Source organism: Dendrobates tinctorius, unplaced genomic scaffold (genome assembly GCF_039654945.1).
Source record: "Dendrobates tinctorius isolate UK_male_01 unplaced genomic scaffold, ASM3965494v1 ptg000138l, whole genome shotgun sequence".
NCBI classification, from domain to species: Eukaryota; Metazoa; Chordata; class Amphibia; order Anura; family Dendrobatidae; genus Dendrobates; species Dendrobates tinctorius.
Window position 1 is genome coordinate 30,024,319 of NW_027361806.1, and position 13,379 is coordinate 30,037,697.

The window sequence follows — 13,379 nt, forward strand, 5'->3', positions numbered from 1 at the left end:
TGCACCAGCAGAATAGTGAGTGCAGCTCTGGAGGATAATACAGGATGTAACAGGATTAGTAATGTAATGTATGTACACAGTGACTGCACCAGCAGAATAGTGAGTGCAGCTCTGGGGTATAATACAGGAGGTAACTCAGGATCAGTAATGTATGTACACAGTGACTGCACCAGCAGAACAGTGAGTGCAGCTCTAGAGGATAATACAAGATGTAACTCAGGATCAGTAATGTATGTCCATTGTGGCTCCATTGGTTTTGTATTGTATTGTGTATATATTGGGGATTTTGGGCGATTTCCTATTCTGTGCATTGGTTTTTGATACTTTTTATATGACGAGTTGTTACTTTGTGTCTGTTTCTCTCTCCCTTTGTTGCTCTCCCTTCCTGCAGGATCATTTGCAGACATTTTACTTTTGCCCCTGTTGTCCCCACTTTCAGGGTCAGCCGGTGACCTGGGTCATGTAGGAAAACAGCCGGTGTATTCATTACCTGGAATCTGCCGCTTTAACATTGACAGATGACTCGTCCCCTATGCGGCTCGGCGCGTGTACAGACCATAAAACATGGGGACAGTTTAAATATGGACCTGTTCAGCCGCACACCCGTCAGCGATCAGTCTTCCTGCTCCCACCAGATGAGAACATTGCTGCTGCTCCGTGCCCCCTCCTTGCTCTGGAGTCATTTTCCTGCAGGTAGCAGCCGGGCCCCGATCATTTCTCACCTCCGCTCCTGTCACTCATTTCTGAGCTGTAATCTAGTAAAGCGGCTGCGCATTAAGTCACAAGCCGTCACTCTGCGTCCCTGGTGTCAGACATTGCACTGCGGATGGGACCTCGTCACAAGAGCATAACAGGGGTCCAGTCCTGGTGCTGCTTCTTGTATATGAAAAGGTCTTCATGACTCTGGCTTTGGGGTCGCCGGCTGCTCATGTTGGGAGGATAGCCCACCGTTATGGACGCTGCACGCATCCCCTGTCCATTGTTTCCAGAGGACAGCTGGGCCCTCTGAACTTGGGGGCCACATGATGTTTGTATGGATTATTGTGGTGACTTCTCCAGGAATTGGTTATGTCTTGAATGAATCCATATTTATTCGTCTGTAATATTCTCCGCCATGCTGCGCCTTTCTGCTGCTTTCCCTGATCAGCAGAGGTGAGGATCATAGCCGACTTTCTACTATTATGCAGCGGATGAGCAGCGAGGTCGTTTACCACGATAAGAAGCCACTGGGAGCGTCACGGCCAGACTGATGACCCCTATGGTACACTGTCCCCTGCGGAGTGCAAGCTCACAGGACGAGGCACCGCGCGGGATTCATTGGCTCCTGTGGCCTCTTGTTACCCGTCTGTTCCTGGTGAACAGAATGTGGCAGTGATACTTGGCGGCATTCTCCTGACCTGCATGTTACCCCCAGTTCACAGTCCGCTCGCTTTTTGTGCACATTTTTCTTGTGCCCCTGACAGAGCCGCTAAGTAGATTTGTGCCTTGTGCGCGGCCGGATTATCACATTACCGCCATGTCCTACATAAACATATTACTTTATATTCAATCGCCCTAATGAAAACCAACCAGCGGCCGCGCTGCCCTCGTCTCCGTGACTGATGGATAAGAGCAGAGGTATTAAAAAATGAAGATCTGACCGCCCCCCCTCGCTGCCGCCGTCCCCCGGTTCATAGACTGCAGTGAAAAATCAATAGGGTTATTGTAGGAATATTGTCTATTGATATTGTCATAATACGACAACGATTGATTCACTGCTGAGATGTGAACGAAATGGGTCAGTCCGGGGTGAGCGAGGAAATATGGACGTCCTTCAGCCCCTCTGCCCTGAGCGCGGCCCCAGCTGCTGCATTGCCACCTGGCCACGTCACCGGGGTGACGTTTCTGCGAAGACTTAAAATATATTTTCTGATCAAAAGTTCAGGATGAGTCACAACGCTGTCCGCCATGAATCACCGATGAATAATAATAGAAACGTCTGAAGGACTCGAACATTCAGACCGCGACATTCTCATCAATTATTCCCAGTTTTCCATTGCAGACGACTGAGATTATAGTCTGCAGCGCGGCGCAGGGTAAGCCCGAGGCTTCATGTGCACACGGTCGACCGTCGGTCCTGGAAGTGGCTGGATGTGATCGGATCTATAGATGATAATTTCTATTGTTGACAGTCAGATGCTGCAGCGCGAGAGGAGAATCTGCCACTGGCGGTCAGATCTGTAACCATTAACCCCCCTTATTGCTGCCCCAACCTTTGACCCTCTCACCCGCTGTGTGCTGCCTCAACCTCCGACCCTCTCACCCGCTCTGTGCCCCGCCTTCCATTGTGTGCTGTGTGCGATCCCCAGCCTGCCCAATGAGTAATGCATGCGACCTTTGACCCTCCGCCTCGCCGTGTGCTGTGTACGCCCTTCGGACCCCCTGCCATCTGCTGCAGGGGACCTACTATCCTCTTCACTGCCTGCTTTATGATGTCATCTTTCCCTGTTGTCTTTCGCCCCATCCTCCCTGCCCCACTGTCTGTGTCGCTACCTCCCCACTGTCTGTTTTTCCCATCCGCCCTCCCCTCCATTTGTTTTGCCCCACCCTCCCTCCCCTGCTGTCTGTTTTGCCCCATCCACCCTCCCTGTTGTCTGTTTTGCCACATCCACCCATTCCCTGCTGTCTATTGCTACCTCCCACAGTGTCTGTTTCACCCCATTCGCGCTACCTCGCTGTCTGTTTCGCCCCATCCGCCCTCTCCCGCTGTCTGTTTCGCCTCATCTGTGCAACCTCGCTATCTGTTTCGCCTCATCCGCCCTCCCCCGCTGTCTGTTTCGCCCTGACCTCCCTCCCCGTTGTCTTTTTAATCCCATCCTCCCTCTGTTGCTGCCTGCGTCGCATGCATCCTCCGGCCACCTGGTTTGAGATCTTTCCATTTGTGTTTTTGATCAGGACTATAACATTGTGAGCCGGCGCCTGGTGCGTTATTGTATCAGTGGCAGCGGATTATATGGTAAAATCAATGAGGAGCAGTAATTGCACATTAGCCGCTTGCTCTGCCATTGTTATTTTATTCCGTATTTTGATGTGGAGATAATTATAATAAGCGTGTTTACCTCGCTGCTGACGGGAAGATGTCCTGCTGCGTGATTTACTGAGCGGGATCTCGCTGAATCGTTTACAGGCCAAGAATGAAGCTTATGTATCGTGCAAATGCGCTGCCGGCAATAGCCATGGGGATTCCATCATGAGGGCACTAGCGCACTGTCCCTTTAAATACTTATCTATATATATAAAAATGAATATGTGTGTGTATCACTAACCAATCACAAAGCATCTTTCATTTCACCAGAGCTGTTTAAAAGAAGCTGAGCTGTGATTGGTTGCTATGAGCAACAGTTTTCCCACTCCAGAAAACACATCAGGAGACACTGAGATGGTGGAGAAATCTCGCATCCCCGGAAACATAAGCTCCCAGCCACTGTCTGCGCCCCAGAAAGCAGCAGAGAGCACATGACAGAAATGAATCCCCCCCTCCCTGCCCATATCACCATCACACATCCTCCATCCTATAGGCACATCTTCCCTCTTAAAGGGATCATTGGTATGGAAGTCAGAGCAAATCCATCCAGGGCTTTGGTTCTGACCCCAGGCCTCTCTTAAAGGGATCTCCTGTATGGAAGTTAGGGCCATTCCACTCAGCGCTCTGGTTCTGACGCCAGGCTGACTGGATGATGTGTGATATTAGGAGTAGTAGTCCGGTGGCTCTGGCTGACGGGATGATGTGGGATATTAGGGGTAGTAGTCCGGTGGCTCTGGCTGACGGGATGATGTGGGATATTAGGGGTAGTAGTCCGGTGGCTCTGGCTGACGGGATGATGTGGGATATTAGGGGTAGTATTCTGGTGGCTCTGGCTGACGGGATGATGTGGGAAATTAGGGGTAGTAGTCCGGTGGCTCTGGCTGACGGGATGATGTGGAATATTAGTGGTAGTAGTCCGGTAGCTCTGGCTGACGGGATGATGTGGGATATTAGGGGTAGTAGTCCGGTGGCTCTGGCTGACGGGATGATGTGGGATATTAGGGGTAGTAGTCCGGTGGCTCTGGCTGACGGGATGATGTGGGATATTAGGGGTAGTAGTCCGGTGGCTCTGGCTGACGGGATGATGTGGGATATTAGTGGTAGTAGTCCGGTGGCTCTGGCTGACGGGATGATGTGGGATATTAGTGGTAGTAGTCCGGTGGCTCTGGCTGACGGGATGATGTGGGATATTAGTGGTAGTAGTCCGGTGGCTCTGGCTGACGGGATGATGTGGGATATTAGTGGTAGTAGTCCGGTGGCTCTGGCTGACGGGATGATGTAGGATATTAGGGGTAGTAGTCCGGTGGCTCTGGCTGACGGGATGATGTAGGATATTAGGGGTAGTAGTCCGGTAGCTCTGGCTGACGGGATGATGTGGGATATTAGGGGTAGTAGTCCGGTGGCTCTGGCTGACGGGATGATGTGGGATATTAGTGGTAGTAGTCCGGTGGCTCTGGCTGACGGGATGATGTGGGATATTAGGGGTAGTAGTCCGGTGGCTCTGGCTGACGGGATGATGTGGGATATTAGGGGTAGTAGTCCGGTGGCTCTGGCTGACGGGATGATGTGGGATATTAGGGGTAGTAGTCCGGTGGCTCTGGCTGACGGGATGATGTGGGATATTAGTGGTAGTAGTCCGGTGGCTCTGGCTGACGGGATGATGTGGGATATTAGTGGTAGTAGTCCGGTGGCTCTGGCTGACGGGATGATGTAGGATATTAGGGGTAGTAGTCCGGTGGCTCTGGCTGACGGGATGATGTGGGATATTAGGGGTAGTAGTCCGGTGGCTCTGGCTGACGGGATGATGTGGGATATTAGGGGTTGTAGTTCGGTGGCTCTGGCTGACGGGATGATGTGGGATATTAGGGGTAGTAGTCCGGTGGCTCTGGCTGACGGGATGATGTGGGATATTAGTGGTAGTAGTCCGGTGGCTCTGGCTGACGGGATGATGTGGGATATTAGGGGTAGTAGTCCGGTGGCTCTGGCTGACGGGATGATGTGGGATATTAGTGGTAGTAGTCCGGTGGCTCTGGCTGACGGGATGATGTGGGATATTAGTGGTAGTAGTCCGGTGGCTCTGGCTGACGGGATGATGTGGGATATTAGGGGTAGTAGTCCGGTAGCTCTGGCTGACGGGATGATGTGGGATATTAGGGGTAGTAGTCCGGTGGCTCTGGCTGACGGGATGATGTGGGATATTAGGGGTAGTAGTCCGGTGGCTCTGGCTGACGGGATGATGTGGGATATTAGTGGTAGTAGTCCGGTGGCTCTGGCTGACGGGATGATGTGGGATATTAGGGGTAGTAGTCCGGTGGCTCTGGCTGACGGGATGATGTGGGATATTAGGGGTAGTAGTCCGGTGGCTCTGGCTGACGGGATGATGTGGGATATTAGGGGTAGTAGTTCGGTGGCTCTGGCTGACGGGATGATGTGGGATATTAGGGGTTGTAGTTCGGTGGCTCTGGCTGACGGGATGATGTGGGATATTAGGGGTAGTAGTCCGGTGGCTCTGGCTGACGGGATGATGTGGGATATTAGTGGTAGTAGTCCGGTGGCTCTGGCTGACGGGATGATGTGGGATATTAGGGGTTGTAGTTCGGTGGCTCTGGCTGACAGGATGATGTGGGATATTAGGGGTAGTAGTCCGGTGGCTCTGGCTGACGGGATGATGTGGGATATTAGGGGTAGTAGTCCGGTGGCTCTGGCTGAAGAGACGATGAGGGAGATTATAGTGAATGTGGCTATGCGGAGTGGGCGGGGCTATACACTCTGCTTTATATATATCTATATTCATTATAATTTGTTAGAACTAACCGTAGTTAGTTACTATGCCCGAACAGCGCCGTGCTCTTCAGCTAGTATAAGACCCAAAAGCATTGAGGACATGCAGCCCCTACATAACACAGTACCACTCCTCCTGTATATATAAACTGCACAGTACCACTCCTCCTGTGTATATACACTACATAGTATCACTCCTCCTGTCCTGTTTATAAACACTGCACAGTACCGCTCCTCCTGTATACAGTGGGGCAAAAAAGTATTTAGTCAGTCAGCAATAGTGCAAGTTCCACCACTTAAAAAGATGAGAGGCGTCTGTAATTTACATCATAGGTAGACCTCAACTATGGGAGACAAACTGAGAAAAAAAAATCCAGAAAATCACATTGTCTGTTTTTTTTTCATTTTATTTGCATATTATGGTGGAAAATAAGTATTTGGTCAGAAACAAAATTTCATCTCAATACTTTGTGATATATCCTTTGTTGGCAATGACAGAGGTGAAACGTTTTCTGTAAGTCTTCACAAGGTTGCCACACACTGTTGTTGGTATGTTGGCCCATTCCTCCATGCAGATCTCCTCTAGAGCAGTGATGTTTTTGGCTTTTCGCTTGGCAACACGGACTTTCAACTCCCTCCAAAGGTTTTCTATAGGGTTGAGATCTGGAGACTGGCTAGGCCACTCCAGGACCTTGAAATGCTTCTTACGAAGCCACTCCTTCGTTGCCCTTTGCCTAGCGGTGTGCTTTGGATCATTGTCATGTTGAAAGACCCAGCCACGTTTCATCATCAATGCCCTTGCTGATGGAAGGAGGTTTGCACTCAAAATCTCACGATACATGGCCCCATTCATTCTTTCATGTACCCGGATCAGTCGTCCTGGCCCCTTTGCAGAGAAACAGCCCCAAAGCATGATGTTTCCACCACCATGCTTTACAGTAGGTATGGTGTTTGATGGATGCAACTCAGTATTCTTTTTCCTCCAAACACGACAAGTTGTGTTTCTACCAAACAGTTCCAGTTTGGTTTCATCAGACCATAGGACATTCTCCCAAAACTCCTCTGGATCATCCAAATGCTCTCTAGCAAACTTCAGACGGGCCCGGACATGTACAGGCTTAAGCAGTAGGACACGTCTGGCACTGCAGGATCTGAGTCCATGGTGGCGTAGTGTGTTACTTATGGTAGGCCTTGTTACATTGGTCCCAGCTCTCTGCAGTTCATTCACTAGGTCCCCCCACGTGGTTCTGGGATTTTTGCTCACTGTTCTTGTGATCATTCTGACCCCACGGGGGTGGGATTTTGCGTGGAGCACCAGATCGAGGGAGATTATCAGTGGTCTTGTAAGTCTTCCATTTTCTAATTATTGCTCCCACAGTTGATTTCTTCACTCCAAGCTGGTTGGCTATTGCAGATTCAGTCTTCCCAGCCTGGTGCAGGGCTACAATTTTGTTTCTGGTGTCCTTTGACAGCTCTTTGGTCTTCACCATAGTGGAGTTTGGAGTCAGACTGTTTGAGGGTGTGCACAGGTGTCTTTTTATACTGATAGCAAGTTTAAACAGGTGCCATTACTACAGGTAATGAGTGGAGGAAAGAGGAGACTCTTAAAGAAGAAGTTACAGGTCTGTGAGAGCCAGAAATCTTGATTGCTTGTTTCTGACCAAATACTTATTTTCCACCATAATATGCAAATAAAATGAAAAAAAAAACAGACAATGTGATTTTCTGGATTTTTTTTTCTCAGTTTGTCTCCCATAGTTGAGGTCTACCTATGATGTAAATTACAGACGCCTCTCATCTTTTTAAGTGGTGGAACTTGCACTATTGCTGACTGACTAAATACTTTTTTGCCCCACTGTATATACACTGCACAGTACCACTCCTCCTGTATATATACACTGCACAGTACCACTCCTCCTGTCCTGTATTTATACACTGCCCAGTACCGCTCCTCCTGTATATATACACTGCACAGTGCCACGCCTCCTGTATATATACACTGCACAGTACCGCTCCTCCTGTATATATACACTGCACAGTACCGCTCCTCCTGTATATATACACTGCACAGTACCACTCCTCCTGTATATATACTGCACAGTACCACTCCTCCTGTATATATACACTTGTAATGTAAAATGTCTATAAAGTATGATGTTTTTAGAACCTTCTAGAAATCTCCCACTTCACTCTGATGAGAAATTCAGCCTGTCAGCTCCTACAGCTTCCCTCCTTAACAGCCTGTGTCCGCACTGGTAATAGGACACTTCCCCTATAGCATTTGGCCCATCTCCACAGAAAGGAATTTTAATTAGTTAAGCTAAAGGAAGTCCTTTGTTTTCTGGGACATGTGTCTGAAATAAAACTATGAGAGATATTAAAATAGGCTAGCATGGGCTCCGATCGCGACAGAAAAATGAAACGGACATTTCTGTGATCTGTGCGGACCCGGCTTCCCTACGGTAGCTCTTGCAAAGTTCTATCACCGCCAGAACCTGAAATATGGATTGCTCCCAAACGGAGTGGCCTAAGTATGGCATGTCTGATGTTGCTTTATTACATTCGATGAACTACAACCTATGAGGCCCTCAGTGTGTTGATACGAGCTTCCCTCGTTGAGATATGGTTATAAGTTTTTTTAGTTAATTGGAACTTGGAGAAAGGGGGGATGAACTTCTGCAGACTGCCCCTTTCGTGATGTCACAGACCCTGGGCTATAAGGCACCCCTCCCTTACAATGAGTCAGTGGGAGCTACAGTGTCCGTGCCGACCAGAACCCAGATGAGTGGAGACGTGTGGCTCCGCCTTCTCTCCCCAGCCACATGGTGTGCCTGATACCGACTAAGCACATGTGAATGTTACTTTCTGTCTTTTTAATCCCCTTTATGTTATATTTGTATTGTACATATGTAATGTCTCAACTTTATAGCAACTTTTATCTATGTAATCACTGCCCGCATTCTTTTGGGAATAAATGATAAAATCTATTAGCTCTGACTCCATGCTCTAGGAAGCAAACTATGCGCTTTTTTAGATAATTACGCTACTGTTCGGGTTGGCTTCGAACCCCTCCATTAAGTCTATAACTTAAGTGGAGAAACCAGGAGCTGGTGGCAGCGTGGTGTGCGAGGCTAGCTGGCAGTACAGAAGGGTCTTATATTGCTGAATGAGTGGTTGAGGCCACAGCATTGATAATTCTCTTACTGCCGTAGTCTAGTTGCCCGTGCACAACAAGCAGCCCGTCCGGCGACTAATTATCCTAGGTGCAGTTCCCTGACTGACCTGAGTGTAAGGGGGGCGCCGTTGAGCTGCGAGTTCCAAAGTGGAACTGAGAAAGTGGGATATACATAAATCCCCGCAGTTCATGAAAGGTTGTTAGTGGTGGGGCAACCAAAATACCCCCCTGCGGTAAATTCTCAGAGCAAGATTAACTTGCTGTATTTTTGTCACATGGTGCCAGTGGTGGGATAACTAAGATAAGCCCCCACTGTGCCTGTGATAGCCGTGTGCCAGCAGTGTGTCGTGTCCCTCCGTCCGCTGATACACCTGTGTCAGTGGTGGGATCGTGACATATTGGTGGCACAGGGTCCGCTGTCCGTCGCAATTTGGTGGCAGTGGTCTGCCCGTTCCTCACAACACTGCACAGTACCACTCCATCTGTATATATACACTGCACAGTACCACTCCTGTATATATACAATGCACAGTACCACTCCTGTATGTATACACTGCACAGTTCCACTCCTCCTGTCCTGTATATATACACTGCACAGTACCACTCCTGTGTATATACACTGCACAGTACCACTCCTCCTGTATATATACACTGCACAGTACCACTCCTGTATATATACACTGCACAGTACCACTCCTGTAGATACCCTGCACAGTACCACTCCTGTATATATACACACTGCACAGTACCATTCTATATACACACTGCACACTACCACCCCTCTATATATACACTGCACAGTACCTCTCCTCCTGTCCTGTATATATAAACTGTACAGTACCAGTCCTCCTGTATATATATACACCGCACAGTAACACTCCTCTATATATACACTGCATAGTACAACTCCTCTATATATACACTGCGCAGTACCACTCCTCCTGTCCTGTATATATATATACACTGCACAGTACCACTCTCTTCCTGTCCTGTATATGTACACTGCACAGTACCACTCCTGTATATATACACCGCGCAGTACCACTACTCCTGTATATATACACTGCACAGTACCACTCCTCTATATATACACTGCACAGTACCACTCCTCTATATATACACTGCACAGTACCACTCTCTTCCTGTCCTGTATACAGTGCCTACAAGTAGTATTTAATATTTTGTGGAATAACCCTTGTTTGCAATTACAGCTAATAATCGTCTTTTATAAGACCTGATCAGGCCGGCACAGGTCTCTGGATTTATCTTGGCCCACTTCTCCATGCAGATCTTCTCCAAGTTATCTAGGTTTTTTGGGTGTCTCATATGGACTTTAATCTTGAGCTCCTTCCACAAGTTTTCAATTGGGTTAAGGTCAGGAGACTGACTAGGCCACTCCAACACCTTGATTTTTTGCCTCTTGAACCAGGCCTTGGTTTTCTTGGCTGTGTGCTTTGGGTCGTTGTCTTGTTGGAAGATGAAATGACGACCCATCTTAAGATCCTTGATGGAGGAGCGGAGGTTCTTGGCCAAAATCTCCAGGTAGGCCGTGCTATCCATCTTCCCATGGATGCGGACCAGATGGCCAGGCCCCTTGGCTGAGAAACAGCCCCACAGCATGATGCTGCCACCACCATGCTTGACTGTAGGGATGGTATTCTTGGGGTCGTATGCAGTGCCATCCAGTCTCCAAACGTCACGTGTGTGGTTGGCACCAAAGATCTCGATCTTGGTCTCATCAGACCAGAGAACCTTGAACCAGTCTGTCTCAGAGTCCTCCAAGTGATCATGAGCAAACTGTAGACGAGCCTTGACATGACGCTTTGAAAGTAAAGGTACCTTACGGGCTCGTCTGGAACGGAGACCATTGCTGTGGAGTACGTTACTTATGGTATTGACTGAAACCAATGTCCCCACTGCCATGAGATCTTCCCGGAGCTCCTTCCTTGTTGTCCTTGGGTTAGCCTTGACTCTTCGGACAAGCCTGGCCTCGGCACGGGAGGAAACTTTCAAAGGCTGTCCAGGCCGTGGAAGGCTAACAGTAGTTCCATAAGCCTTCCACTTCCGGATGATGCTCCCAACAGTGGAGACAGGTAGGCCCAACTCCTTGGAAAGGGTTTTGTACCCCTTGCCAGCCTTGTGACCCTCCACGATCTTGTCTCTGATGGCCTTGGAATGCTCCTTTGTCTTTCCCATGTTGACCATGTATGAGTGCTGTTCACAAGTTTGGGGAGGGTCTTAAATAGTCAGAAAAGGCTGGAAAAAGAGATAATTAATCCAAACATGTGAAGCTCATTGTTCTTTGTGCCTGAAATACTTCTTAATACTTTAGGGGAACCAAACAGAATTCTGGTGGTTTGAGGGGTTGAATAATAAATGACCCTCTGAATAAACTTTTCACAATTTAAAAAAAAAATTAAACAAAGAAATAACATTCTTTTTTGCTGCAGTGCATTTCACACTTCCAGGCTGATCTACAGTCCAAATGTCACAATGCCAAGTTAATTCCGAATGTGTAAACCTGCTAAATCTGCAGGGGGTTGAATACTACTTGTAGGCACTGTATATATACACTGCACAGTACCCTGCCTCCTGTATATATAGACTGCACAGTACCCCTCCTCCTGTATATATACACTGCACAGTACCACTCCTCCTGTTTACATACATTGCACAGTACCACTCCTGTGTATATACACTGCACAGTACCACTCCTCCTGTATATACACACTGCACAGTTCCACTCCTGTATATATATATACACTGCACAGTACCCTGCCTCCTGTATATATACACTGCACAGTACCACTCCTCCTGTTTATATACATTGCACAGTACCACTCCTGTGTATATACACTGCACAGTACCACTCCTCCTGTATATATACACTGCACAGTTCCACTCCTGTATATATATATACACTGCACAGTACCCTGCCTCCTGTATATATACACTGCACAGTACCCCTCCTGTATATATACTGCACAGTACCACTCCTCCTGTTTATATACATTGCACAGTACCACTCCTCCTGTATATACACACTGCACAGTACCACTCCTGTATATATACACTGTACAGTACCACTCCTGTGTATATATACATTGCACAGTACCACTCCTGTGTATATATACATTGCACAGTACCACTCCTGTATATATTTACACTGCACAGTACCACTCCTCCTGTATATACACTGCACAGTACCACTCCTCCTGTATATATATATAAAATGCACAGTACCACTCCTCCTGTATATATACACTGCACAGTACCATTCCTGCATATATACACTGCACAGCACCTCTCCTCCTGTATATATACACTGCACAGCACCACTCCTCCTGTGTATATACACTGCACAGTACCCCTCCTCCTTTATATATACACTGCACAGTACCACTCCTGTATATATACACTGCACAGTACCACTCCTCCTGTATATATACACTGCACAGTACCATTCCTGTATATATACACTGCACAGCACCACTCCTCCTGTATATATACACTGCACAGTACCACTCCTCCTGTATATATACTCTGCACAGTACGACTCCTCCTGTATATATATAAACTACACAGTACCACTCCTGTATATATACACTGCACAGTACCACTCCTCCTGTATATATATAAACTACACAGTACCACTCCTGTATATATACACTGCACAGTACCACTCCTGTATATATACACTGCACAGTACCACTCCTCCTGTATATATAAACTACACAGTACCACTCCTGTATATATACTGCACAGTACCACTCCTGTATATATATATACTGCACAGTACCACTCGTCCTGTATATATATACTGCACAGTGCCACTCCTCCTGTATATATACACTGCACAGTACCACTCCTCCTGTGTATATACACTGCACAGTACCCCTCCTCCTGTATATATACACTGCACAGTACCCCTCGTCCTGTATATATATACTGCACAGTACCACTCGTCCTGTATATATACACTGCACAGTACCACTCCTGTATATATACACTGCACAGTACCACTCCTGTATATATACACTGCACAGTACCACTCCTCCTGTATATATACACTGCACAGTACCACTCCTCCTGTATATATACACTGCACAGTACCGCTCCTCCTGTATATATACTGCACAGTACCACTCGTCCTGTATATATACACTGCACAGTACCGCTCCTCCTGTATATATACACTGCACAGTACCCCTCCTCCTGTATATATATACACTGCACAGTACCACTCGTCCTGTATATATATACTGCACAGTACCACTCGTCCTGTATATATACACTGCACAGTACCACTCCTGTATATATACACTGCACAGTACCACTCCTCCTGTATATATATACTGC